The 27,624-nt window shown below is 49.7% G+C and overlaps 1 long non-coding RNA gene across 1 annotated transcript in view; it reads left to right on the plus strand.

Moving 5' to 3' along the window:
• The first annotated feature begins 10,944 nt into the window (after nucleotides 1-10,944).
• The window catches only part of LOC148054900 (uncharacterized), a 28,222-nt gene continuing 11,542 nt past the window's right edge, over nucleotides 10,945-27,624 (plus strand). The window contains exons 1-2 of the long non-coding RNA XR_015706580.1: nucleotides 10,945-11,075; nucleotides 16,603-16,684. This is a non-coding gene — a long non-coding RNA (uncharacterized LOC148054900). The remainder of the gene's footprint in view (nucleotides 11,076-16,602; nucleotides 16,685-27,624) is intronic.

The raw sequence follows: 27,624 nt of genomic DNA on the forward strand, positions 1-27,624 counted from the left end.
TAATAAAATTCAATCCTCCACTCAAGACTTCAATATTCACTAAGAACAAAATGCAAATTAAATGTAAAACCTAAAGTATCGCCAAAGGTATAATCAAGAAAGGTGTCTCAAAACTTCTCACTTTTTATTACGCAGTAGTTAGAAAATGCAGATTACATCCTAACAAGACCTCTACTGAATAATAGAAACCTTAACTCTTTCGTGCTCGGGGCCGGCTCTCCCCGGCGCTCTGCCCTGCAGGGATCCGCCGCCAGCCGGTGCGGGGCCCCGGCCGGAGGCCCGCGGTGCGGGGCCGGGGCTGCGCCCCAGGGGCAGAGCCCCCCGGGCGGGCAGAGCCGGCGGCAGCCCCGCGGAACCGGGAGCCCCCCGCCGCCGCCGCAGTCGCGGAGCAAAACTTTCCGCTTTAACAAGTACTTTTCTCCCCGAGGAGGAGAGCGGCGGGTGCCCCAGCCCGGCCCTGGGATGCCCGGCTCCCGCTCCGTCACGGAGAACGCGGCGCCGGTACCGGGCACCGCGCACCGGGCTCGGGGCGGCGCAGCTCTCCGCCGCCCGGGCGGGACACGGATGCCCTGGGCGGGGGGCGAGGTCCCCGTCCCCTTGCCCCAGAGCCTGCCGCCGCCTCCCTCCCCGCCAGAGCCGTCTTTTAAATGATTAAAGCCTCGGGAGCAGGTCGGTGATGCGCGGAGCCGCAGCAGAGCCCCGCTCCCTGCCGCCGCCCGGGCAGCCGGGCCCGGCGAGCGCCGGGGGGGCTGCGGCGGGGGGGCTTCACCGGGGGGCCCCGGGCTGCGGCTCCCGGCCGGCCCCACCGCCTCGCTCCGCTTGCCGAGCGGGGGAAGCGGCGCTCCGAAAGACGAGCTATTCCCACATTAAACATTTGTATGTTTTCCATACTAATGGAGTCACTTAAAGCTGTCGCTAATTTAACTTTTTAAAAAGGCCGCAGCGTGGTGATTTGCATTTTCTTTAGGATATTGAAATGAAGAGCAAACCGCTGGGCGGTGAGGCTGCCCCGAGCGTAGCTGGGGGCCATGCAGAAATAAAAACAGATAAAGAAAAGAAGAAAGGAAGAAGCTGCCTTCTCTCCCAGACTGCTAATAAGCGATTTGTCCCGCTGAAATCTACAGCGCAGAGACGAAGGCGCCGGGGCGCCCGGCTGCCGCCCGTCCCGGCCGGGGCCCCCGCGCTGCGGGTGGGTGCGGGCCCGGCCGCCGCCTCCCCCCGGCTCCCGCACCGCTTCCCCGCCGCCTTCCCCCGCCAACGGCGCTCCCGCTCCCGGCCGGCCCCGGGAGGCGCGCAAGTTCCGCGGCCGGGCGGGCCGGGCGCTCCCCGCGCAACCCGCGCTTGAATTTCCAATGAATTTCCCAGGGCTGGGCAAAGAAACGCGGCCCGGTTTGGGTAAACAACAAGTGCTGAGCTCGACATTTCCCTCGCCAGATTCCCCCTCTCGCCGCAGAGAAGGCGTCCGCGGCTCTAGCGTGGGGACGGTGTGCCATCTACAGGACACGGCGCGGGCGGCCGCGCACCGCGCCCGCGGCCCCCGCCGCCGGCAGCACCGGCCGGCCCGCTCCCCCGGCCGCCCCGGTCCCGCAGCATCGATCCGCTCTCGTTTCCACTCCTCACCATCATATCGAAACTTTGCCGGGCGGTAGCGGCTGCGGCGCTGCCCGCGATTTTTAGGCGTTAGGTTAAAAGATGCGAAATGTAAAGATAATGCGGTTTGATTTGTTAGTCTAACTCCGCGATTTGAGAGTTGATGTCCCCAAGGACCAGGCTAGCTTTTTCCCTTTATTTATTTTTATTAAAACATCAATCTACTCTGGAGCTGGGTGAACTCGGTTTCACCTAGAGAACATAAAATTCTCCATACCGAGGAAATAAGCACCTTTCATAAATCAACAGTATTCCTGACAGATCGATCAATTTTTGGTTGTTAATCCGAAAGGAGGAGTTTTAATTGCTTCCTGCCTTTCAGCCCGGGCACCTCGGCGCGTCGGCTCCGGCAGCGCCCGGCTCTCTCCGCGCTTCTGCTCGGCAGGGCAAAAAGCCCCGGAGGCTCGGCCGCGCCGCAGACACCCGCGCAGCGCCGCGCAGGGCCGCGCAGAGCCGCGCTCCGCCCGCTCCCGCCGGCGCGCAGCTACCCCCGCCGCGCAACCTGCGCGCAAAGCGCCCGCCGGCGCAAAGTACCTGCCAGGCGGGGCAGACCGCAGGAGCGCGCAGAGACGCGCGGAGCGGCCGCACCCGCGCACGGCCCGTCGCAGGTAAGCGGCCGCTCCGCCACCCGCGCCCCCCCGCTCCCCGCCCGCGCCCCCTCTCCCCCCGCGCAGAGGCGCGCAGCCGGGGAGGCCGCGGGAGCGGGACGCGCGGGCGCTTACCTTGGGCGGCTAATTAGGCCGGGGAGCGCTTTTCCTAGGGAAAGCCCCGGCCGGCGCGGAGGGCAGCGTTTATTGAGGAGGGGGCGGGCGGCGGAGTGTGCCCGTGCTCTGCGCGCTTTAGTACACCACTTACCCGCCGCAGCCTCGCCGCGGCTCCGTGGGGCCCGGCGCTGCGCGGAGCGCAGCAGTGCGCAAGCGCCCCCCCGCGCTGCGCGGGCGGGGGCGGGCGGGAGGCGCGGGGCGCCCGCGGGGGCGGCATCGGCGGCGCGGCCCCGGGGGGGCGGGCGCGACCGGAGCCCCCCGGCCCGGCCCCTCTCCCGGCCCCCCCCGGCCCCGGCCCCGGCCCGCGGGGGCCGGCGGCTCCCGCAGCGCTGCCCGCCCGGCCGCGGGGCTCGCCCCGGGCGGCGGCAGGTCCCAGGGCGCAACGCCGGCGGGGGGCAGCAGCTTGGCCTGCGGGGCTGCAGCCCCCGGGGACGCTTCGCCTGCGAACTTACCGCTCCTAACTTTGGGCCACAGGCGGGAGGGAGATTGCTGGGGAGCCGCCGTCACATCTTTTCAAACTATTTAAATGGATGGAACCGACCCGCTCCGGCGTGACCTGATGCTTACAGCCCGCGCTGCTTTGTCATGCTGGGTGCGATGCCGGCAGGTACTAGGTTTCAAGAACTTCCTAGCCACATTAATCTTTGATTTTGAAACGCGTGTGGTTGTGCTGGCAATGCAGCGCACGGAGAATGCTACTGGCCAGAAGAAATTTCATGTTGTTTATTTCTGCTCTTCCTCCCCTCCCGCTCCCAGTTTAGCACGGGAACTCTCGCAGCATTGGTTACGCTGCGAGGAGGGGATAACCGCTGTGGTATTTCGCGAGCTCTCTGCCACCGCGGATGCTTTCGGGTCATCCAGCATCTTTGTAAGAGATGTGCACTTACAAGATGTGAAGGTATTTAGAAAAAAAGTAGCAGTTTCCACGTCAGGCAGATTCCTGCAGTGAAGTGAAGCCAGAGTTTAGGAATGGAGCTACATTTATAAAAAATAAGCCTATCACTGTTGACCTTGGCGATAAATTCAAGTAACATTCGCCTTTAGGTTTGTTCTGACAGCAGCTACTTTCTGGTTTGGGTTTAGTTGGTACAGAGTTTTAGCCCGTCTGCGTCACGTTGGAGGACGTTAGACCCATGTCTGGGGTGGGCGCGGGGACGGCGGCCGTGGCCGACACTACCCCTCGCACCGGTGTCCATCGCTGAGCTTTCAGCTTCTCCTCCAGTCCAGGGGCTGTTTCTGCTGCCCTCGCCCGCGGACGAGCTCGGCTGCTGCTTACACCAGCGCAAGCGCTTGGGAAACAGCCGTCCAGGGGTGCGGGGGGAGTTCAAAGTTGGGTTTAGACCTGGAAAAGACAAAACAACTCTGGTCCTGCTCCCCGGTGTCCTGATGTGTACCCGCTAGAGGTACGGTCAGCAGAGGTGCTTCGGCTTAGCCTTTCGTGGGAGGTTCTTCGTGGCTGGCCCGGGGCGCGGAGGCCAGACCTGAGACCTGGTGGCCCAGCAGGAATCACCCGACGGTGGCCTTAGGAGGTCCCACAGGGGCAACTGGGGGATCTGGACGTTAATGGTTTTACAACATACTGATTGCAAGGGTTGGTAAAATGCACTTCATGGGGGTTCATTCAAGGGAAGTTTATACATCTGATGCCTGGAAAACTGTGAAAAATACACACATTTTGAAAAGTGTTCCTGACTGGCAACTTCACCAAGGTTCCCTCTGTGGGCTTCGTGAAGTCAGCAGGGATGAAGCGGGGAGGCCGGGACACGGGGCGAGCCGGTCGCCCCAGGCCGGAGCCCTGCTGATTCTGCCCGACCCACAGCTCGCCCGACGCCGAGAAACAGCCTGCTGAAAAACAGCGGCGGATTTGCTTTCATTACACAGCAACCACTTTTTGCATGGAGGCTGAGCTAGCCTTATGAAGATAGGTAGGTGTTCACGAAATATTTATGCAGCAGCCTCCTCGGCAGCCCCGCGCCGTTCCCGGGGCGGGCAGCCTGTCCGCGCAGACGGTGCGGGGCCGGCACGTGCTCCCTCAAACCTTCACCTCCAACCCCCCGCACGAAGCACCGCCTTTTGTCACGGCCCACAGAAGAGCTGTGCGGTGCATAAGGCTTGAAAATTAATTGTGCCACTCTCCTGTCTGTTGCGAGGAGCATTACCAACCCACTTTTTAAAATTTAAAAAGATCATATATTTTTCACATGCTCATTGTGCTCTTCAGAAAAGAAAGCTCGGTTATGCTCCAGCCTTTTAAATCAACAGCATGCATACAAACTAGTAGGTGACTGAACGGCGCCAGGTATTCGAAACACTGAAATGGTATTCTTTCGAAACGCTTTGGGCCACCTGGATGTGATGCAGCCTCGCTGGAGTCAGAGGGCTGCTTGCGGGCTAGCGGTGGTCCCTTTTATTTTGACACCGTATGTATTCTTGGCATCTTTCACTCCTAGATTAAATTACAGTGCTCTGGGACTGCTGTCTAACGGCAGCTACTTAAGTTATTAGAGTAGAACTGTGACAACATCTTGGTGCTCCTTATCTCTTTATTCTTAGCTCACTTTTTAGTGCAGCGCACTCTCTATCAGCAGTTTTCATTCCTCCTCCTTTAATCTTACCTCCAGCCTTCAGTGTGTTCGAATGGCTCCTTTCAGCGCTGAGGCAGTGAAACTCCCGACTCCAGCTCTGCGGGGATGCTACAGAAGCCAGCGGTGACGTTTCCCCATGGTATAAGCATGTTACCTTTGCAGTTTCACTCTTCCATCAGCCTGGGGCATCTTGTCTGCTCCCAAATCAGGGTATTCCTCACGGCAGCACACGTTTGCAGCTCTTTTTCAAGTGGACATGCTGCAACCGTGTCTGAACACGTATAAAATACACCATGAAACACTTGCAGCTCACTAAACCCGTCTTGTACACGGGAGGCTGAACTCGGGCACCAAAGTTCCCCCGTGCTACGTCAGCCATGAGGTTCCCGGTGAAGTGACTGCGGCTGCAAGCGCGCAGTCCTGATCCCTGCGCACCTACACCTCAGAGTAAGTCCCGCTTCGCTTTTCCTCCGTGCCAGGACTCAACATGCCACCAGCGTGAGGAGGCGAACGCAAGGCGCACCTTTGAGTGACTTAGTGAGGAGGCATGGCGGGCACCCCCAGCAGCCCTGTGCGCGAGGCCCGGCGCAGTAGCGAAGCCGTTCCTTTGGAGGGGGATCACTTGCAGCTCATGAGTTATTTTTAACAACCTTCTGTAAAGACTCTCTGTTTTTAGTAATCGCAAAATCATTTTCCTTTCGCGCTGAAATCTCTCCCAGTTATTTTTTTCATGCAGAAAGGGAAGTAAGTAAAGTACTGTGATAGAAAAGGTCATACTCTCCAAACCATAAAAAAAAGTAATGTCATCTCCTCCAGTGCTGGAGGTTAAATACTTTAGAGGGAAGTGTCAGGGATGTAAGAGGACATTGACTGAAGCGGTGGCCCCTTCCTTAAGCAACTGTCTTTGTGCACCGCCTGGAATCCCCCGTCTCCGAGACCTCCTGGAAGCGGGGTCGGGGGGTGGGAGGTCACCCATCGCCTGGCCACGAGTTCAAGCGAAAACGCGGCAGCAGCGCTCAGCGGGGACCGCGCCAACCAAAACCGCAGCAACTTCCCCACCGGCCAGGGAGGCCTGTCAGGCGTGCGGAAAATGCAGCCGCTTCTCGCCGTGTATCAGGAATTCAAACAAAAAACAGCAGCGACAGGGAGTGTTTGCCTCCAGGCCTGTTTGCTAGCGCAAAAGTGTTGCGACCTGCTGATGGAGACAGGTGGAATGAGGGAGGAAAACGTGAGCATTATAAAAAAATAAACAACAGCAAGGAGAAGAGTGAATTTAAATATTGCTAGCAGAGAACTCCACCAGCAGACCCTGCTGGAAATTGTCTTAGACACCACGATACGAAAATGCTTCCTTTTTAAAAGGAAAACGATCTAATCAAGATGTATGTGCATGGCAATATACTCGCAGGGAGAGTAAGTTGGAGTTATCTGCTTCAATTATGTGCACTTACTGTGTTCTTGTCCTAGCAAAGGACACGAATAATAAATATAAAACAGTTATTTCCAAAAGTGTATCTTAGTTGAGCAACTCAGCTTGCGTTACGAGTTGTACATGAAGTATGTGAAGAAGAAGTTACAAGGTAAAAATATTGTGAATATTTCTGAGGACTCGTGTATACAAGATGCTGTCTTGCAGCCAGCGGTAGCTGATACCCAAAGGGATGCCGGGGGGTGCCCACGAGGGAGAATTGTTCGTGATCTCTTGGGACGAGAAGGGAAACTGGAGAAGGCTTTCGGCACCCCTCAGCTAGCGAGTTTAGATCTTACCTGCGCCCACCAAAAGCCGGTTTAGAAATGATGGGACTGGCAAAAAAAATCGTTTCTTCCCCTTGCTCCTATTCACCCTCCGTGCCCCGCAGCCCAGTGACGGGGCTCGTTGGGGCTCGGCCCTCCCGGGGCTCGGGCATCTCATCGCGCCCGGCAGAGCAGGGACCGCGTTTTGCAGCCAGAAGCCCAAGGCAGACGGCGCACCTGGGCATATCTCGCTATTCGGTGGCTACTTGTTTCCGTTCAGATTAGGTGTTTTTATAGCATAAATTATGAAAATGGGTGGTATTCCTCTTTGAGCGGCTTTATGAAAAATGAACTTTGGCTGAACACAAACAGCCGATAAAGCAGGAAACGAGTTAAAAAATGATGCAGGCCTTCATTTCTTTCAAGGTAAAATGACTGGTACCCGGTGTCAACGCCTCGTAGAGCTGCCCAGATATGTTTTGAACCCATTAAATAATAGATTTTAGCGTGGTTTTATTTGTCTGCTTTGTTTTGGGTGGAATTATATCTGCAATCTGCTTATTTCTGTTGCGTTACCAGTAAAAGTTGTGTTTTGCTGATTCAATTTACTTCACAATCAGATGTTCAATTTTTATAAGGCACAAATGTTTAACCACTCTTTTATTAATAGAAATTATACAAGATATAGATAAGAGCTTATTTATTATTTGTGGCTTTTATTTTACTGTACTAGCTGTGAAATTGAGACATGAAATAAGGCACATGTTTTTCAAAATAACCCCTTATGCCCTGCTCTAGCGTGTCAGCAGAGAACCGAAGCTGGCCATCATGACACCACGGATCTGAGAAAGCAAGAATTTGGGGGGATAATTAAATTAATTTGTTAGTGCACCTTGAATGTTAGCAGCATCAGAAGGTCTTCGCTACCTGCAATTCTCCCTTCCAGCGCTCTGTTAAAAAGTAACACTGAAAATATGCTTCCCCAGCTTCTTTCTTTTTTTTTTTTATAAGTGATAGATTTATCTCCTAATTTTGCTCTTGTTTCACAGTCTTTTATAGGACTCTTGGACAGTTTATAGATGCCAGCTGACACCTGTAAAGTTCACCTGAAGCTGTTCAGCAATTTAGAACATGAGGATGCAATTTATCTAGAACTCTTAATGCACAAAAAAGGGAAAAATTGATTAGAGTCGATGACGAACTCTTCTATTCTGTCTTTATAATGTGGATGTAAACCTGTCAGGTTTTACAGCTGCCCTCGCACTGCTTTAATTAAACATATCTTTGGAGGGGAGACCCTGCATTTCTCTCCCAGCCTGGAGTCCCACGGCTCCCGGCGCCCAGCTCGCCCCAGCCGCTGCGGGGGGTCCAGCGCAGGGACGGGGCGCGAGGCAGCAGCAGCAGCATCAGTATCAGCAGCAGCAGCAGCAGCAGCAGCAGCAGCAGCAGCAGCAGCAGCAGCAGTATCAGCATCCTTTCCAGAGAAGGGTACCAACAGCCCCTATGTGGCTATGTGGTGTTTTTTAATTTAACTTGACAAATTCAAATTAGCGAAAGAATAATAGAAATGGGAGGGCAAAAAAATCTTGTTTTATTACTTTGAGAGCCTTTGCCCGTGCCAGGTTGCCTCGGCAGACCGAAGCCCAGTGGCTTGTCCAGCCCAGGTTCAGGTGAGCCAGGCAATGGGGTTTCGATGGCTTCCCCTGAGACAGGGCTCCGCAGCATGCATTTCTCAGGTTAATTGTTTTTTTCAGCATTTTAAAACTTTCTTTGACAAGCTCAGATACTCAAAATAAAGGGACAAAAAATATGACTTGCAAGATGTTCTTTATCTGTCCTGTGGTATTTCTCCTTTAAAGCTTGTATTTTCAAACTAACCTAAATATTCAGGAAGGCCTAGTAATTATATATTTACTTTAATTGAAAGCTGAGAGGCTCTGGCAATCAGGTGGTTGCAGCATCTGTAAATCTGAGTAAAGTCCCGAATCTCGCGCTAATCCCGCTATTCACAATTATGTCAAGTTTGATCATCTGAAAAAAGCCGCCTTCTTGCTTGGTATTTATCATCTTTCAGACAGTAGCAGACAGTGATCTTTTACTCCCTCATGCAACATTTCAGCAAGCGTTATATATTTCAGAGACATTTTCGTGTATGTATATGCTACGAATTGTATGCAATATTCCAGAATGGTTCCACCAGTAGCGTACAGGGAAACATTATAGTATTAACCACCTCTCACCTCGCCCATTACCATGTTTCTTTTCCTAACATACTGCAGTATAAGAAGCATCCGATTTCCTGTTTAAGTGCCATATAATCAGTTGTTACACATAACAGCACACTTCCTTTTAATGCTGAAATCCTGGGAGCTGCGATTTCCAGAGGCCTGGTGACTGCTTCAGCGATCCTCTATGAATCGTTGAGCCCATCAGAGCTGATCCCTGGAATAAAACAGCCTGCAGGGCTTCACCGAAGTCCTCTTTGAATATGGTCACAACATATAACATTGATTAAAAAGAAAAGATGGGTAACAGAGAATGCACAACTGCTCTTGGTAAGATTTTTCCCGTGATGAATTACTCCTACCAATGTGATTTTCTCCTTGTTTTCTCTACAAACGTACCAAACCTTCACTGTTAGGCCCTGGACCTTGTGCTCCCGACTGTCCCGAGCAGTGGGATTCGCTGCTCAGTGAATTCGTCGCCGCGTTTGGATGCGAGCACAAACCAGACGAGCTGCCGAAGGCCTGAGCAGCCCCGAGCCCGGCTGAAGCCATGGCGCAGCGAAGCGCTCGTGACCGACAGTTGCACCGGCTGCTGAACGGGGCCAAATCTGGGGGTCTGACCTCTGCTCTGGCTGCAGCTCTGCCGTGCGGAACCTCCCTGCGCGTTAGCTGTCCTGCTCACTGCTTGCTGCGAACTCCGACGGCACCGGGCTGAGCTGGGACAGACGAGGTCCCAACTTGTGAGGAACGGTGATTCAGTCTGAAAGTTTACATTAGAATCACAGAATCGTAGAATCATTTGGGTTGGAAAAGACCTTTAAGATCATCGAGTCCAACCGTAAACCTAACACTGCCAAGCCCACCACTAAACCATGTCCCTAAGCACCACATCTACCCAGCTGTTAAATACCTCCAGGGATGGGGAATTACTGTAAGTGGTAATGTTTATTAGTTTAAGATGATTCTGCATGCGCCCCTTCAGTGCCCCAAGCACAAGGTTGGGATCCAGAGCTCCTGACGTCCATGTCCCTTGTCCCGGGAGCCATCAGCCCAGCCGGGCTTCACCGAGCGCATCTCCGGCAGAGGAGGGCTGCGGGGCTGATGCTCCACTCAGCCTCCAACGCCTGCAGCGAAGCACAGCTCCCGGGTCACCTCTTTCCCACCAGGCTGGAGTTTGCTGCAGGGGGCCCGGGGACGGGTCTATGGTCTACAGCAGCACGTTGCAGAGCTGTCCTGGGAATCTTTTAAACGAGACAGCAATTATGTGGTTGCTTGGGATTGTGGGCAACCCGACGCGGTGGCTCCAGCGGTTCCATCCAGTATTGCACTTCTCTATTTCTCTTGGATTTCCCAGGTTAAAGTGAGCGTGTCTATACTGGTGGGTGAGGTTGGTGTGCTGGGTGTGTTTCTGAGGGGCTGTGCAGGCTCGGCCATGTGTGCACCATGCGTTCCAGGCACGATGGTGTCACGGCGTGCCTGCAGGTCGCCTGTACTAGCACACGCGCCAGGGCCAGCGCGTTTCCTACAGCACCAGGGTCACTCTGGCAGTGCCGTGTGGATCTTTTGTGCATGCAGAATTGTCCTTCATTTGGGATTTTTAGAAGCGAGCCGGGCAAGTTAATTCCTCCTTTGTCACTGAATGAGATCTGGTCTGTAGGTTCAGTGAACTCCAGTGGTGTGTGGCTGGTCCTGGAGGAGCTCCCCAGCTGCGGTGCCGAGCACTGCATCAAAGCATCATGCATAGGAATGGGCAATGCGTCCACAGCACTCACAGAGCTCCCCCCAAATTTGTGCACCGCGTGGGTGTGGAGGGGGCAGATCAGGTAAGAAATAACCAGGGGCAGAGGCAGCTGGGACTGGACGTGCTCTGCCAGGTGCTGCCGGTCACTTCATTGGGAAGAGAAGGGTTTGCTCAGGTGGGTGCAATAATCCCAGTGAGGATTTATTGGGTGGCTCCCGCATACCTAGGGCCCCTTGGGATTGCACTGGCTGAGGGTTGCTCTTGGTGGAGGTTTTTTCTTTGCATGCAAGAAGGGGTGTGTGAGCGATCCAGTCCTGCTGGTGAGAAGAGTTTGCTTGTTCTGGTGGGATGAATGGGGTCTGCTGTGTTCCTTGTGGTAAGTACACTGAGGAAGCATTGAAGCGTCAACCTCAATGTTTTAAGAGCCCAGTAATCTCTAAGGTTTGGGACACTGTGTTTGTGCAGGGACTCTGCTTTTTGGATTTGTTTTGGAGGGGGTGTAATTTAGTAGAATGCCTTAAATGCACCAGCCTCGTGGTGAAACCCCCGTGCCAAAGCTGGTCACAGCTCAGCCATTCCCTTACAAAGGGTGGCCTGAACCTTCGGGTGCTCAGGGGTGGGGGACACCCTTCTTTTGGGAGTGGTGGGTGCCTCACCATGGAGAGCACCTGTGGGGTTGTGCAGCAGTTGAGGTGGGCAGCTTGATGTGAGTGCCTGAGAGTTAAGTATCAGAGCGCAAAAAGTCTCTTGTCCAGCACCGATACGGGGTAGTGAGACTGCATGTAGGCTCATGTTGCATGCTATGAGGAAAATAGCTTGTGTGCATACAATAATGTACCATGTTTTAATTAATTTGCTCCAAGTTGCTACTTTGAGGGTGATACAAAGCTGGGAGGGGGTTGCTAGAAAGCCAGGTGAGGGTTTCTGGATGGCTGGTGCCCCCAGTGCGGAGCAGCCCTGCTGTGCAGAGCCGGCCCTGCAGGAAGGGGGTAAAAACCTGCCCCTGCTCTTACCCATTGCAGAAACTTAAAGATTGCCCAAATCCAGAGGTCAAATGTGGACTAACACGCACAAAAAAAGGCAAGCGGAGCAGGGAAATGAGAAAGTAAATTGCTGCTACTTTTTTCCTCTTCAGTGCAAAAAAAGTGGGGGAGAAAAGTTTCTTAACAAAGCTTGTTTGTAGGACCCCATGCCTGGAGCCGTGCTATGGGGAGAGCGTCTCGGACACTTTGGAGCTGACCATCTAATGACAGCGCTTTTAATGGTTTTGTGCTAGTCTGTGTCCACAAATGCAGATCGGTATCTGCTCGTTACAGCTGGAATGCCTCAGGGATGTAATCTTAGGGCTATAATTTCATGGTGCTGAGGCCAAAGTCAAGAAATATCTTTTCTGGGCATTGTAAGAAAACCAAAGTGCCCATTATGGGTCTTTTCTGGCAGCACTCTGGAGTGCAGATATCCCAAGCCACTTCGATCGACAGCCGCCTGGGACACCGCTGGTGTCGCAGCCTCCACCGCCAGCCCTGGCCGAGCGCTCAGGAGCAAGCCTCTCCTGCGGATCCTTTGGGCGTGCTGGGAAACGGAGGAGAGGAGCTGCTTTGACTCCCAAGTTAGCGATAGTACAGTAAAATAAATCGCCACGGAGATGAAATGAGTTGATACAAAAATAACTGTATTGACTTAAAAGTAGCATTACCAATGCCATTAAATTCAAAATAAGATTTCCGTAAAGCTCTTAAAATTGGGCAAATGTGAAAGTACCCTGAGCGAAGCTGCCTGGGGAAGGAGGTCCTGTCCTGAATCATTCAGGAGAAATCCTGGGGAGAAGTGTCTGTGTGCATCCTCAGGTCAGGGCTGACGTGGGACGGGTCCCTCCGTCTGCTCCCTGACACACAGGAGCATCGCCTGGTGCTGCTCAGCGCAGGGCTTGCTCCACTGAGAGGGAGTAGCTCTGATTATTGCTCCTGTAAGCCGGTATTTTAAAATTCCTGATAAGTTTAAAAATGGTAATTTGTATTGTGAGCACTATGGTGGGATCCATACTGTGTGGCGCATAACTGTGAAGATGGTGCGTGACTGATTTGGGCAAGATGCAGGATTTATCATCTTGGAAGAAATAATGAAAGGAAGGAATAGGGCGTTTATTTTCTGAGGGGGCTGGAAGCAGGCACTGGTACATGCCTGTGCTTCTGATATGTCTTTACTGTCTAACAAACATGTTGATGGCAGTAGTCCTAAATTGATTTGGCTGATGCCTAAAATGAGCTGGATATTGCTGTAGAGAAATTATCCGCACTTTATTAGATGCTCTACTTTATTTGGTTTTGAAAAACAGCTTTGACTTGAATGGATCTTCCTGATCTGGGTTGTTTGCACTAATTGTAATCCTGCAGCCATAACTCTTTAGAATATCTCTACAGATGTACTAATAGATCCTGTTAGGGTAGTTAAAGTATAAAAACATTTGTCTTTAAAATATCATTCTGTCTCTTCTTACTGAAGTAAAATGCACTTGTGTGATCTTATCAGGCTTTGCAGGCCTGCCATCTACTGGTTATTTTTTTGTAAGGCGGTTTCTGGGGCCTCATCTCCGAAACTCTTCAGAGAAATGTTTTAAACCTCTTTAATTGAGCTTCTGGCTGCAGGGCTCGAGATGCTGCTGGGGACAGAGGTGTGTGAGTGTGTGAGTGTGTGAGTGTGTGAGTGTGTGAGTGTGTGAGTGTGTGAGTGTGTGAGTGTGTGAGTGTGTGAGTGTGTGAGTGTGTGAGTGTGTGAGTGTGTGAGTGTGTGAGTGTGTGAGTGTGTGAGTGTGTGAGTGTGTGAGTGTGTGAGTGTGTGAGTGTGTGAGTGTGTGAGTGTGTGAGTGTGTGAGTGTGTGAGTGTGTGAGTGTGTGAGTGTGTGAGTGTGTGAGTGTGTGAGTGTGTGAGTGTGTGAGTGTGTGAGTGTGTGAGTGTGTGAGTGTGTGAGTGTGTGAGTGTGTGAGTGTGTGAGTGTGTGAGTGTGTGAGTGTGTGAGTGTGTGAGTGGCAGGGTTTGCCCTGTTCCTGTCCTTCTCCAACGCCGTGCAGCTGAGCTGCTGGGTGTGCAGCACACACAGGAGCGTCAGGACTATTGTAGCCGGCCAGGAGAAAAGCCGTGCTCTCGCATGGCTCTCCCGCCCCGGCGGTGCTGGGAACAGTTGTTCTCGTGGACTATTTTTAAACCTGTGTGGACAGCGGGCTTAGCGAGTGTCCCTCAGATCCGCCGAGCTCGGCTGCCTCGCGTTCGTGACTGGCCCCGTACGAAATGCGGCAGTGACAGATAATACCCACACGCGGGAGGCTGGAGGGAAGCTGTAAAGGTTATGTTTCCAGCTCCCTGTCAGGAGCTTCTCAGTGTGTAGCGTGGCTGGTATTCCCCCTTTCTTGACTTTTATTATTATTTTTCCAGTGATTGGGAATGTCAGTCTTCCCTGCGTTGTTTTACAGGTGCCGCCGCGCTAGGACTTGCTGAACTCAGTGGATGTTTTGCAAGAGCAAAGATCCCACCAGGTTGTGATGTGATTTATGGAAAAAGAGTTTCAAGGCAGAGGAAATGGCACTGCGCTCTGCAGTGAGCATCTGCACAACGTGCCCAGGTGCACCGTCCCCTCCTCGAGCTTTTTCTTGAATGTACCCTCTGCTTTTTACGTGTTTCTGCTGAGTCCCAAGTGAGATATCGTGGTGCTTCAAGGAAGAGCCAGCCCAGCGCACTGAAGTCCTTGCTGAAGGAGGAAGCAATAATTCTTTATTTAAAAGAGATTATAGTGCGCTGCTGTAAATTACCGTATCTCTTTATTTGATCATGTAGCTAACGGCTCTGTGAAGGCTTAATGACAACTGGAGCCTTCTGCTGCACCGTGGCTGCTGAGTGGGAGGCTGAGAGCTGCTCGGGGCGGCAGCAGCCGCCGGCCCCGGGGCTGAGCAGGGCCTGTGCACGGTGTGGTGGGCTGGCGTTGCCCGCTTGTGAGCGTGGTGTGGGTGCGGGGCTGTTATGCAGAAATGAAGATTTGCAGGTAGGCAGTGGAGCTGGGTCTCGGTGCAGCGGCAGGGGATGGTCCGATCCTGCAGCTGCCCCTGGGCTGCAGAGCCTCTCGGTGGGCTCTGTTTCCTTTTCACTCTCTTCCTTCTGAAGACCTACATATTGCTGTGTACTTTGTTTTCCTTATTTCTGCTTAAGTAATAAATTATCAAGCAATAGCTGCTACAAGCGAATGCATTTTAATAGTCCTTTCTTCCAGCTGTAGGTGTTTGTTAAACTTCTGGGCACTGAGGAGATCTCTGTGGTTCCTATGCCTTTTTTCCTAGATGCTAGCTTGTGGGGAGAATTCCTGGGAGGTCAAAGATAGAGTATGCATAAAAATGAGCAACACTTCAGTGCTTAATCCCTGGTCCCCGTAGTCTTGGCACCACTGGAAAAGCCTTCCCCAGAGCTGTTGGCTCCTGCAGTCCTGGAGCGTTCCCTGTTACCCGGCTCTTACTGGAACAACTATTTGCAACTGAGTGAAAACCCTGGTCCTACTGAAATCAATGCTATTGACTTCACAGCAACTGATGTATTAGTCCTGTTGAATAACAGCTCTCAACTTTTACACTGATATATGCAATGGAAAAAGCTTTTAGTGGTTACCGCAAGCTGAATTCCTGCCTGAGCCCGTTCTTGTTTCATTGTGCCAGATATGTACCCAAAACCGAGTCAGCTGTTGAGCTGTGCGTATGGCAGAGCAGATCCAAACTGTTTAAGAAGATCAAGCCCGTGTTTGTTAAGGCTTAAAAATAACATCTCGCCAAGCACAAGCTGTAATTTTCTGGGCCTTATGGGCGAGGATGCTCAGCCTCGGGAAAGGCGATGGTGCCACTGGAGCTTGGCCTCGCGTGCGACATGGAGCACTGCCTGCAAACTGCTCTAAATCATAAAGGTGTCAGCCAAAGGCATCCTGTGCCCTGCGAGGGGCTGTTGGCATCAACTTGAGCTGTACCCTGCCCTGGGGCTTTGTAGGGGCCATACGAGGGGGCCCCCATTGCTGCTCTTGCTCTCCTGGGTATCTCTGCTGGCAGATAGCAGGGCTGGCGTAGTCTTTACTGGCAGAAGCTTTGTGACCTGGGAAAGCTATATCTACCCCAATCTGCCTGTTCTGTGCTCTTTCATAAGAAACTGGGGCAGGTAGGACAGTGAAAATCACTGCTGGTTAGTGATGGGAGCTTTCCGAGTAAGCAAAGAAAACCCACAACAAAATAACGATTGTCAGTTCAGAAAGTTTAGTAGCTTTCAACTTCAAATGTTAAAAATTTTCGCTTCAGCCAGTATTTTCTGCACAGTTTGCTGTGAAAATTCTGTGCGGACCGGAATGGTGGGAGCTTGGGTGGGTGGGGGGCTGCCCTGGAGTACAGCGCAGCGTCTCCTGCTGCAGTGGGCTGTTTGTGGACATGTTTGCTGGCTTGGGGCCGTCTGGTGGTTGCACCTGTATTTTGTTGCTTGCTTCTAGTGAGTGCAAGTGCCCTCCGTGCTGTGTCTGGCTGTGTGGTGGGGCCGGCCGGCCCTGGGGAGGGCTGCGGGCGCAGGGCAGGCTGTGCCCACCGGAGCGCCTGACCTGCGGTGATTCCTGTAAACATCTGTCAATATTAGTCACATATTCTAGGTTTTTAATTGATCATGCTGCCTCCTTGTACATGATGTTTTTTCCAGGGTTTTACCATAATAATGACTTCTAATGAAGCTGATTATGTCTCCCATAAGGAACATTAATAGATGAATGCATTGTTCTTAAGGTACATCTCTTTATTGAATGAGCTGTAATGAGCGCAGCGCAGTGCTCCACGGAGCACGGAGTGCGTGGTGCTATATGCACACCACGTACCTCAATGTTTTTATCTTTTAACTTCTAGGCTGGATTCATGCTGCAGGAGACGGGGAAGGACTCGAGCGTCTGAGGCAGCGGAGCTGAGCGGCATTGGTGGTGGCTGCCAGGTACACATGCTGATACGCAGCTATTGCAGAATTAGTTTGTGCTCAATATTGAAGATCTTTCTTTCAAAAGAAGCATTGATGTGCTTCACTACTGCAAGGTGCAAATTGAGACATCAAATGAGGCATATGCAACATGAAACACACACCGGTTATTTCTACTTATTCTATAGGTCAAAAAAGGCACAGGTATTGCATTCCTCTCCTCGGTTTTCTCTCCCCATGTGTATTACCAAATACTTTTCTTTTGGCTCTAAAAGCATATAATCTTCTGTGCAATGGCCTGTGCATGTTCAGACTCTAAATCCTTAAGAAGTTGGGCTAATTTTCCTGCTTCAATGTGGTGAGTGTTAACAAAGTATTCTACCTAAACAGTGCTGTGAAATGCAAATTACCACTTCCGTAGTAGTTGCTTATTACAAACTCATTAAAATGCGTAACCCAAAAACTCGCTCCTCTCATTATGGAGCTCTGTACAATATCACTCCATGCTATAAAGCAGCTGCATGTTGGCTCTTTGATATTGGAAACCCTATTGTCATTAACCTCATTATGACAATACTTCTTCATGATATTTGAAATGCATGCCTTTCAAGAAGGATGCTATAAGGATGATAATATTTTTCTGTTTTGCATAATACAAACTGAGGGGAAAGCGGGCAGCAGGAGATGAGGAGACTTGGATTATTTATTAGCATCCCCAGGAACAACTGTGATTCTGTAAGTTTAGGCACCAGTAAATGCTTGTGCCTTTGACAGTGGTATCTCTTGGCAGATGGAAAAAGTGGCTCGCATATAGTTTTTACCCTTGAACTCTTCTGTTGCTGTGGATAAGTATCCCGGTACTTGTATGAGACCTGAGGTGTTTGCAGGGATAAGCTGGGAAGTTTCTGAGGGTGCTAGCCCCAAATGGATTTGTTGAACTTGTCCACGCTTGTCATACTCTCCATCCTGAAAAAACATCCCCTAAACTTGTTGAATTGCTCTAACCGTGACAGTTCCTTTGTTTTTACCATTTTTGTACTTTTTCCTGGCTTTTTTGTATTGACTTTGCGACTGGAGGGAACTGGAGTTGCAGGCGGTGCTCAATGGGCAGGCGCACCCTGGATCTGCACAACCGCAGCGTTTTCTGTCTTCATTTTGATTTCTTTCCTTGGAATCCTCAATGCTCCGCTTGCTACTGAGCTGAATTCTTCATAGAATTACAGTGATTTTTTTGGTAGACGGTAATAGGTCAGAAACCATGGTTATAATATGAAGTTAGGACTGTTTTCCCCCTCTTCGTGCATAACTTAAGATTTACTACTGTTTTTATCAGCCAGTCACTCTGTGTAATAACTGCTTTTTTGCAGCTTGGCAGGTTGGCACAGGCAGGTCTGCTTGGGACTCCGTTGGCATCTGCTACCCCCCTCCATGGCTTTTCTCACCAGTTACTTGTGTAGGAATCGCCCTTCCCATCGGCTGAGCTTAGCTCCCACCCAGGCGCTGGCGTGAGACCTTCCCCAGCGCGTTTCTGACACGAGAGGGCTCTGTCAGTTGGATCATCCCTGTCCGCATGCGCGGTTGTTCCTTCAGAAAACTGTAGGTACTTGTGCTATGGCTTCATTTCTGGGCTTGGATTGTTGCTTCTGTGTCCCAGGCTAGTGTTAAGGGACACGTACACGTGGTGGTGACGGAGGAATCGGAAGAATTGCAATATTGGCAGGCCAACAGAACCAGCTCCTGTTCTCAAAGCATACTTCTGAGTATTTGCTTGCTTCCTTGTCTTTGTCAGCAAAGTTACCTTCTGATTTGCACCCTGTATTTCAATACATTTTTTCAGTCTGGCCCTTATATTTGGCAGAATGGAGATGAGCACAGCCCTCTGGTGTTCCCGTCGGTCCAGTCTTCCTCGCTGTCGCTGCTTCTCCTGGATGCCATGTTAGCTGCTGTGGCACTTGCTTTTTCATGCTGCTACAACGACATGGCACAGGTAGAAAAGGTCTCTGGTTGTGGTGTTTCTTGGAGAGTGTCCCAAGGTTTCTTCTCAGCCCTTCCTGGTGTTGGGCTGTATGGAGGGGTGCTGGAGGCGAGATGGAAGTGTGAAGGTTGGGGTATACAGAGGAGAGCAGAAGGGTAGTGGTAGTAGTGGTGTGGGTAGTGTTGCATCCCCCTTGTTCTGCATTCCTCAATCAGCATTTATCAGAAGTTAAATATGGCAAGGACAAAATGACTGGAGCAGGATTTGGAGCCAAGACCTTCCCTGGGATTGCCCCAGGCAGGGTGGCCGCAAGGTTGGGCTTTCCTGCTCCGGGGGAGAGGATGGGCAGCAAACCCCAGCCGGCCTGCTGACATGTGCTTCAGCCCCCACGTGTCACGGGGAGAGCTCCTGCTGAAACTTTGGTGTTTTGTTTACGCTGCATAAGTAATGCTTAATCTGCATGTCTGATTGGGAATACCTTTTTTTCATCTGAGTGCACTCCATTTTGGCTGGCGTATCTCTGGGGTGAATAACAAAGAGGATGCCAGTTGTCTGGAGGAGAAGCAGTTTTCTGAATCACAAAAGAGCACACTTTATCAGAAAATCTAATAATGTGCAACACTTTTGTAAACTAAACCCTGTGTGACCAGCTGGAACTTTGAAAATTTTACAAGAAGCCGTGGGGACAATTAATCATAATAGAGTCAACTTTTATGCAATTTTCTGAAATAGCATGCAATTACATAATTTTTACTAGGGAAAACAGGGTTGGGAGATGGTTTAGGAAAGGAGTTTGTTTTGTGCATATAGCAGGAGTATCGCTGTGTCCCATGAGCTGCTGCCCAGGACAGGGAAAAGCAGTGTATTTACTTCCCATTAGTAACCTCAGCTCAGGTTAAAGAGGATAAATTTATCCTCCCCGTGTCGTCGGCTGGGACGTGTCTTCCAGAAAAGTTTGGAGCAAATGTGTGGGACTTTCTCCCGGGAGATGCTCTGCACAGCAACAATAGATCAATGATTTTTTAAAATGTAAGAAACATTGGTGTTAATTCTAGTCAATGTAGACTCTCCTAATGACAGCCTTGCCAAATAACCAGCTTCCTTATTTTGCTGGATGAGACATCCCATATTTAACCGTACATTACAGAAGTGCCTCAGGAGCCTGATGTGGTGGCACTTCTTGGAAGGCAGCTAGGTGACCCCTTCATTTCTTAACTGGGGTGTTGTAGTGTGGAGAGCTCTTTCCTGCATGTTTAAATCTGGTGCTGGTGGGCAGGAGGGACCTGAGGGCAGGACCGGCAGCGGCTCAGCCCTTGGGCTGTCCTGTCCCCATCCCTGCTCCTCTCCTTGAGAAACGCAAGCTTTTGTTAATTCTGCAATATCTGCTGGCGTCTGACACAGCCGGCTCGTGCATGGCTGTGGATTATTGATACATATTTCATAAATGAACCACTGGCCTCACAAGACATCCAAAAGCATCCCTCTACTAATTAATCTCGTACAAAATCACTTATTTGCATAAGCAATGGTGCTTGTCTCTTAGTCCTGGCTTCTGCAAACGGGGCTCGTGCTCCTGCTCGCAGGGAAGGGAGGGACGGCTCCCGCCTGGGGTAGCGCTGAATGCTTTTCTTCATTTCTTACATGAAGGTTAAATTCTAGCATTTCAAGTCTCTGTCTTTCTTCTCTCTTTCCTTTTTAGCAAAATCTGCTTAAATTTTGAAATAGGTGCTTGAACAACTCTGAAGTCCGTCCCTGGTGAATTCCTCCACCATTAAGGCTGCTCTTTACTGATGTTTCCCGTTCATTTTGGTGGAATGAAATGGCAGTCTGTCTCTTACATGATGGGTAAAAGCCGCAGTAAACTGAAACTGAAACAGAAGTACAATGCACAAGGGAAGCACTACTACAGGTTTAATGTATTCCCATCAGAAATCACAAAAGTCTTTCAGGGTCTTATGTGTTTATTGTTAAACTTCTACAGCACTTGGATGACTGAGGGCACCTGTATATTTTACATTTTGTTGTTGCGTGTAGATGTTTTCTAAGCAGGTGCTGAAACTGCAAGAACCTCTTTGCTTTTACAGGCTCAGAGCCGGGAATGTTGGTGCTGCTGGGGAGCGACTCTGGCGACTTCTTGCATATTTTTCTGCGGTTTTGGTATTACTTTCTCGTGGCAGGTTGTAATACTGCGCAGCAAGTGTCTGCGCTTTTGGGGATGCAAGTAATGCTAAAACAATCTGTGCCGTGGTACAAGTGGCTATTTCCTCATGCACACTTCATTACACAAAACAATTATTTATTTCAATCTGTGTATTGCTCAGAATCTTCTTTCCAATGAATAAACTGTTAACATGTAAGCTGTGATTTCAGCTAGCCCTGTGTGTAGCATTGTAAGTGTATCAGCAGTACATACTCCCTGAGAATGCTTTCTGCCTTTTCTTTGAAATGCAATTAGAAATGGTTATGTTTGTGTATCCACCGGGAGTCCAAGTTTTCAAATTGCTGAGGAGTTTTCCCTTATTTGACTTTTTTTTTTTCCTTCAGCCCTAGAGAATCTTTATAAAATAGCCAAGTGCTTAACTTTGAACTAGAAGGCAGGAAAACAGCAGATGGTGGGAAAGTGATGAGTTGGTAATTTAGGCTCAGTATTAAAAGAGGATTAAGAAATGTCAAAATAAGAAGAAATAGGGGCAGCACGATGGGCCTGGACCCTTGATGAGATGAGCCAGGGAGGAGGGAGAGCTGGTTCCTCCAGCAGACGTCAGACAGGAGTTGGGGTGCGGGGTTTCAAGCCTAGTACCCTCGTCTTGGTACCTCTGCTGCAGTTTATCTGTTGTCTTGCACTACAAATTTGTCACAGAGTCTGCAATGGAAATACTTCTGTAATTGCCCGTATTATATGGATCATTGACCTTCAACAGTGGAACTGCTGAAGCAACTGTCCATTTATCTGGAAAATTACCACATGGCAAGATCACATTAGGCCGTTTTACTCTGCCTCCTCTAGCAAGTGCCTGGGTGTTATTACCTGCTGGACCACAAGTCTTTGCATTTGGTTACTAGCTGCACCGTTAGTGATTTAGCACAGAAGGAAAAGGTGATAACACTGCCTACCTTCTATCGTGGTATCTTGGGCTGGTTTGATGCAATCAGGGGGAGCCAGCAAATACTGGTTTTGATCATCAAAGTGAAATATCAGCTTGAAAATATACATGTCAAAGTTGTGGATCAATGAAACATTGTAAGCCATGGTGAGCAGCACACAGGAGCCAGCGTTCCTGCTGAAACGTGTTGCTGAATACAATATTCATTGGGGCATCGGCACATGCTTGTCTCTGCCTGTGCTTCAGCCTGCAGCACTCGGTATTGCGGCACACCAAATGCAGTTGGTTATGTTTTGGATGAAGTTGCTGGTGATTTTGAGGTGATCAAGATTTAGCATTTCCCCCAGTTTCCCTCTTGTTCACGCACATGAGGTTTGATCACATCCTGGGCTCCAGATGTGGGATTCTTGTGCTGGAAATGAACAACGTTCTCCACATCTGTGGCATTAAAATTTGTACTTCATCATAGTTTTGCTTGAAGGCCCATGCATGCACAGCCCTGCTTCCCATGGTGTGGTGGCTGCTCTTGGACTGTTGCGCGTCTTCTCCAGCGGTTCCCTGGCAGGAAGGGGCACGAGATCTTTTTTTGGGGACAGACCTATGGACCCTGCATTAGGGAATGCTGATAAGACATCAAGGTACATATACTTGCAACACAGATACTAAAATAAATCCTCTGAATGGGGTGTTTCCTTCCAGATTACCTCCCAGGCAGGACGGGTGTAAGACTGAGACAGGAGCAGGTCCAGCCCTGGGAGTCTGCCGCGTCTCATGGGGCATGTGCAGGAAGGTCCCCACGACCCGGTGGGACACACAGGCGCTGCTGTGTGCCGAGGACAGGGGACGAGCAGCTCTGTGTGCATGTACGCCAGTGACAGAATGAGCACATTTACAACCCAAGTGTTTTTCCGAACTGTAAATGACTGAAATGGGATCAACAACCTGCCTGGGCTGGAGGTGGGCTGGGAGCTCGTCCTGGCGGTGGGCAGGTGCTGTTGCGATAACTTCCATGTTAGATGGAAGGAATCCATTCTCCAGCTTGTCTAGTTTCTTCTCGGACATGAAGCGTACCCATAAGCAAGGAAGAAAGCAAATAACAAAAATTTCAGTGCAAAATCTAGATTTTTTTTTTTCTGCTGCCCTCTGAAAAGGGAAGCCTGGGGTGAAAGTTAAAAAAAACTCTGGATGGGTGATTTGCATATGTACTTTTTTATTTCTATAGTAAATGTCACCATCATGGCTGTTATCTGCTATTTTGAAGTTATCATGGGAACTCTCACAGGAATCAAAGACTGCCAGTGTTAGTACTAAATGGATTTTTAGACTATTTTGAGTTGGGGGGAAAGTAAATAAGTTTCCATAAATACATTTCTCTGAACAAACAATAAATGGGTTTTAAAGAGCTTCAAGTAAAGAGGGGGAATGAAACCAAACTTTTCAGTGACAGTTTCATAAAGCCACTGCAAAATTACTAAAATACAGTACGCTGTAGAAAGGAATTCTATGATTGCCTTCCCAAGTGTAGCTGCAGCTCTCAGCCATGACTTTGTAAGGTAATGTTCACCAGGCAAAACAAAGGATAAAATTAGATGCTCGTTAACTTCAGTTACACTTGCCTTACCTTGTAAATCTGTATGAGGGTTTAAAAAAAGACGAGTGAATAACCAGCTCGCAGGTGACCCATGCTGCAGATGCTGTGGTTCCTGGGACAGCCTTCTGCCTTCTCTGCTTCTGTCACTACTACTGAATGCTTAAAGGAAGAAAAGTTTCCTAATATCAGCTATCTTAAAAATACAGTTTTATTGAACCTACCTCCAGCACTGACAATGACTTGAGCTTTAGTCCACTGCATATTAATAATCCATTTAAAAAGAAACATTCCCTATTTATCTTGAGGCTCTTGCACAGTCCCGAAGCAGTTATTGTTGGGACTGTCCAGCGAGATTATCCCTTTGCCTTATCCCATAATTTGCAGCACTTTTGCAGAAGCACAGCACCCTATAATAAATCCTCTTAATGTCCTGGGCTATTTTGCTGCCATAAATAATTGTATCTTTACCCATAGCACTTGCTGGTGGGGAAGGTACTGGAGGAATACAGAGGTGGTGGATCAGATACATTCCTTGCTTCGTCTCTTCCTTCTGGAAACTTTGACTTTGCTTTTTTCCTCCCCAGCTGAAATTTTACCTAGAAACTCAAAATTTTAGGTTAAAACACTTTGGTTTTAATCTACCCCCTAAGCAAATGCCTCTGAACACATTCCTGTTATTCCTCTCATTTCCCACAGTTTTTCTTATCCTGGTGATGTGCCCAGGATCAGGTATGGAGCAACCTCCAAGTAGGGCTGTTGCTTGTGGACCCCTTTGCAGCGTGCAGCTATTTACACTTGGCTGTGCTGCAACTTCCGATGCTGTTACAAATCATTATATTCTTAATTTTAACGTTCTCCGTAGTACTCTCCTAGTCTCTTCCAGCACAGACTCCCTCCACTGTGCTCTCCCGTTTGTCTGTGTTGGATCCCATGTCTGAGGCAGAACAGGGACAACCCCAGGAGAGGAGCAATAGCAGGAGGGACTGACCCCAGGGCTGCTCCCCGGCTGCACGAGGGGTTCGAGGCAGCTGGGAGCTGGGATTAGCGCAGTCAGGGCTCGGTACTGAGAGTTAGTGGAAGAAAGAGGGTTGTGATAAAGCGTTTGTGTGGAATTTCATGCAGGACTTGGAGCAAAAGGAAAATACCTATTCACGAGATAAAATTGTTGTAGGTGAACGTAGCTGAAAATGCATAAGGTGGGTGCGATGAAGCCATTTAGCTGAAAATAAAGGCACGGATTGCTCCAAGCAATAGAAGAGATGGGCCAAATAACAAATGGGGGCTGAGTTTTGTTTTGGTGGGCAAATAAAGGCGATGGTGTATGGGCAAATCTGGTATTTCCAGACTTGCATCAGAACAACCAGCCTCTCTTGCAGCTGATGAAGGTGTCCTTGCCGTGACCCGGCGTGTGCCTGGTGCAGCAGGAGAAGGGTCGCCTGGCCAAGGACTGCAGAAACCTGCAGAGAGGCTTAAAGCTGCCCTACCTCGCTCTGTCTTGACGTTTTGTGGTGGTTAGGCCAAGACTGGTATGACTGAGGGAGCTGTGAAAACACGGAGTTCTTTTAAATACGCCTGTATTTGAGAATGTATGGAAAACTGCAATTTATATATAACATGCAATCTCTAAATATTTGCATTTTATTCTGTAGCTGTACAGAAAATGGTGAGAGCGGGATCAAGCTGCAGACAGTCTTTGTTTTGTTAGCAAGAGGAGTTTTTAACAGGCTTCATTTTCACTACATAAGCCACTCTGTGATCTTTCTTATGCATCTGTTTTCCCTTGATCTTGCTGCGTGAGTGACAGCTACTTTACACTAGCATTATCTGTCAAAATATTATTTAACTGGAATACCTTCTAGAACAAGTTTTTGTTATTATTAGAAATAAAAATGCAGTGATAATTGAATCCCTTTATATTCCCTGTGTAATGCAAGGAGTAAGACATATTCACACCTAAGGGGAAAACACATCTGGATTTCCTCTTTGCCCCAAGACCGTGTGCTCTCCCTTACACTGTAGCGGCTTTGATTCACTATACCTTAGAGGGAGATGAAATTTGCAGTGTATGCATATCATCTAAGGAAAACAATAGCATACATACATTTTTTTTGCTATAGGAATCACATTAAATAAATATATAGCAAGCTGCAGTGTCACAACAAGTAGATGTACAATTACGAAGACAAAATACCCCAAGGAAATCAACACAAGGCTTATTAATATCCAGGCCTGCAGAAGACAACTGTCAGACAATTGGTCAACAAGGTACATGGTATCTGTTAGATACTGACTAACCCATTATGATCTTTATGAAGTGTCCTTTTGGGGGTCTAGATCTTCAAATATGAGTTGGAAGACCCTTTTCTTTTATTAGTTGCTAAGCTCTTTATACTTTTACCATATTGCGGCAGGTTAGAAGTCTGAGCTTTATTGTCTTATGTTATTGAAAATCCAGATTCCCGCAGCCTTCTCCCTCAGGTCAAGATTTGTCTGAGAATACATTCTCATTTCTCCATGTACAAAGGCTGTCTGGAGAGAGGCAGAAAAAGATTATGACTGTAATATACTTAAATCCAATTTATTTGCCTGACTAGAAACTTCCACACTTCACAATTGCTTCCTACAGAAGATTTTGTATTTAATTCCTTCATCGCAGTAAGAAGCAGGAATGATCTTAGTCCTCCAACAGGTATATACTCGACACGCACCTGAGCCAGATGAAGCACGGTGGAAGAGAAGATGAAAATAGCAAATGGACACGCTTATTTTGCATGTTCCCAGTTTATTTCTGCTGAAGAATAATGAGTTTGAAAAGGATCTTTAAATATCCTTTGCAGAGCTGGCGTTAGGGGTCACTGCGCAGATAAGCGGATGGTGGTGAGCCTCACCTGTACACGCTGCTTGATGTAGACGTTTTGCAGGGTAACTTCATGCTCATGTTCCTCTCGGTTAGCTCTTGGTTTGAGACACCTAGTTAAGCTGGTGCGGTCACTAGCAACACAATCATCATGTCACTGCTTCTATTTTAAGCCTTCATTTGAGAAGGCTTGAAAAAGATGTGAGGATCTTGTGTCAGGTTTCCTGCACCCTTTCCCTAAGCAGTGCTGGCACCAAACGCTTTCTGCCCTGCTTGCAGCACCGGCAAAGGGAAACATGGACAGTCAATAACGCACTGGGCAACCTAGGTCCTCAGCAACACGTTTGTTTAGGAAAAAAAAAATTGGATGAAAAGCCTCCGTGCAAAATGCAGTGCTCTTCTTTGCACCGCAGTTAGGGGACTGCAGCTGAGAGCCTCGACTATCCATAGCGCTGCCTGGGGCCTGGGATACATGTAGAAGATTGCTAAACTGTCAGAAAGAGATCAGTAAAGATGTAATGGAAACAGCTGAAGTATTGAACTGTAGCATCAGTTCCATCTTGCCTCGGTTTTTTTTGCATGTGGTCTGCAGTAGTGGTGGCAGCTCATGGCTTGGGCAGGGCAATGCCAGGGTCCTTGCTGAGGGCAATGCCAAGATGGAGAATTTCCTCACAGTTACCACAACCACGCTTTGGAGCGGTGTATGGAAATGGGACACAATGTAATTCGGCATGAAGTTCAGATTCACTTTGGGGTTGACATCACCAGACTGTGAGCTGGGCTGGAGCAATGAGGGTGATGGCCACCTCCTCTATGGCCTTGGCTGGTGGCCACCTTGGCCTTGGTAGTCAGCAAGGGTCCTGCAGTGCCTGCAGCCCCTCTGCGGGGCATGGGGTTTCTTGGGGAGCAAGGGCTGTGCAGAGCCAGGGTGCTGGGACGCTCGTGCAAGTGGGTGTGCGTGTGGTGCCTGCACGGGTGCCCCCGGGGATGGACAGGAGGTCAGAGGGACCCGAGCAAAGTGGGGCTGGCCGGTGCTCACTGATGCGCCGTGGCGGGACAGGGAAAGAGCCAAGCAAGCCCAGAGCCGGTGGCTGTGGAGGGGGGACGCTCAGAGAGGTGACCGATACCAGGTGGCCACTGAGGTGCCACGTGCCGAACGCCCCGAGGGTGGAAAGGAGGGGCTGCCTCTCATTCTAGGTTTTGCCACTGCTTCAGGGCAATACATCTCTTGTGTCTGTCATAAGATCAAAAAACAGCCTAAAAAGACTGTAAATCAACTCTGGGACAGCTATTTATTTATGAAAATGCTACAGATTTTTTTTTTTTTTTTGAGCATCAAAAAGCAATCTCAGCTTAGTCCTTGGTTTGAGAGACAAATGTAACTCTCCTAGAAAGTGCCCTGGTGCTGATAACTCTAGGACTGCTTCGCTG

Source organism: Nipponia nippon, unplaced genomic scaffold (genome assembly GCF_047370975.1).
Source record: "Nipponia nippon isolate SJK-2023a ecotype South Korea unplaced genomic scaffold, ASM4737097v1 scaffold_3, whole genome shotgun sequence".
Classification (NCBI taxonomy): domain Eukaryota; kingdom Metazoa; phylum Chordata; class Aves; order Pelecaniformes; family Threskiornithidae; genus Nipponia; species Nipponia nippon.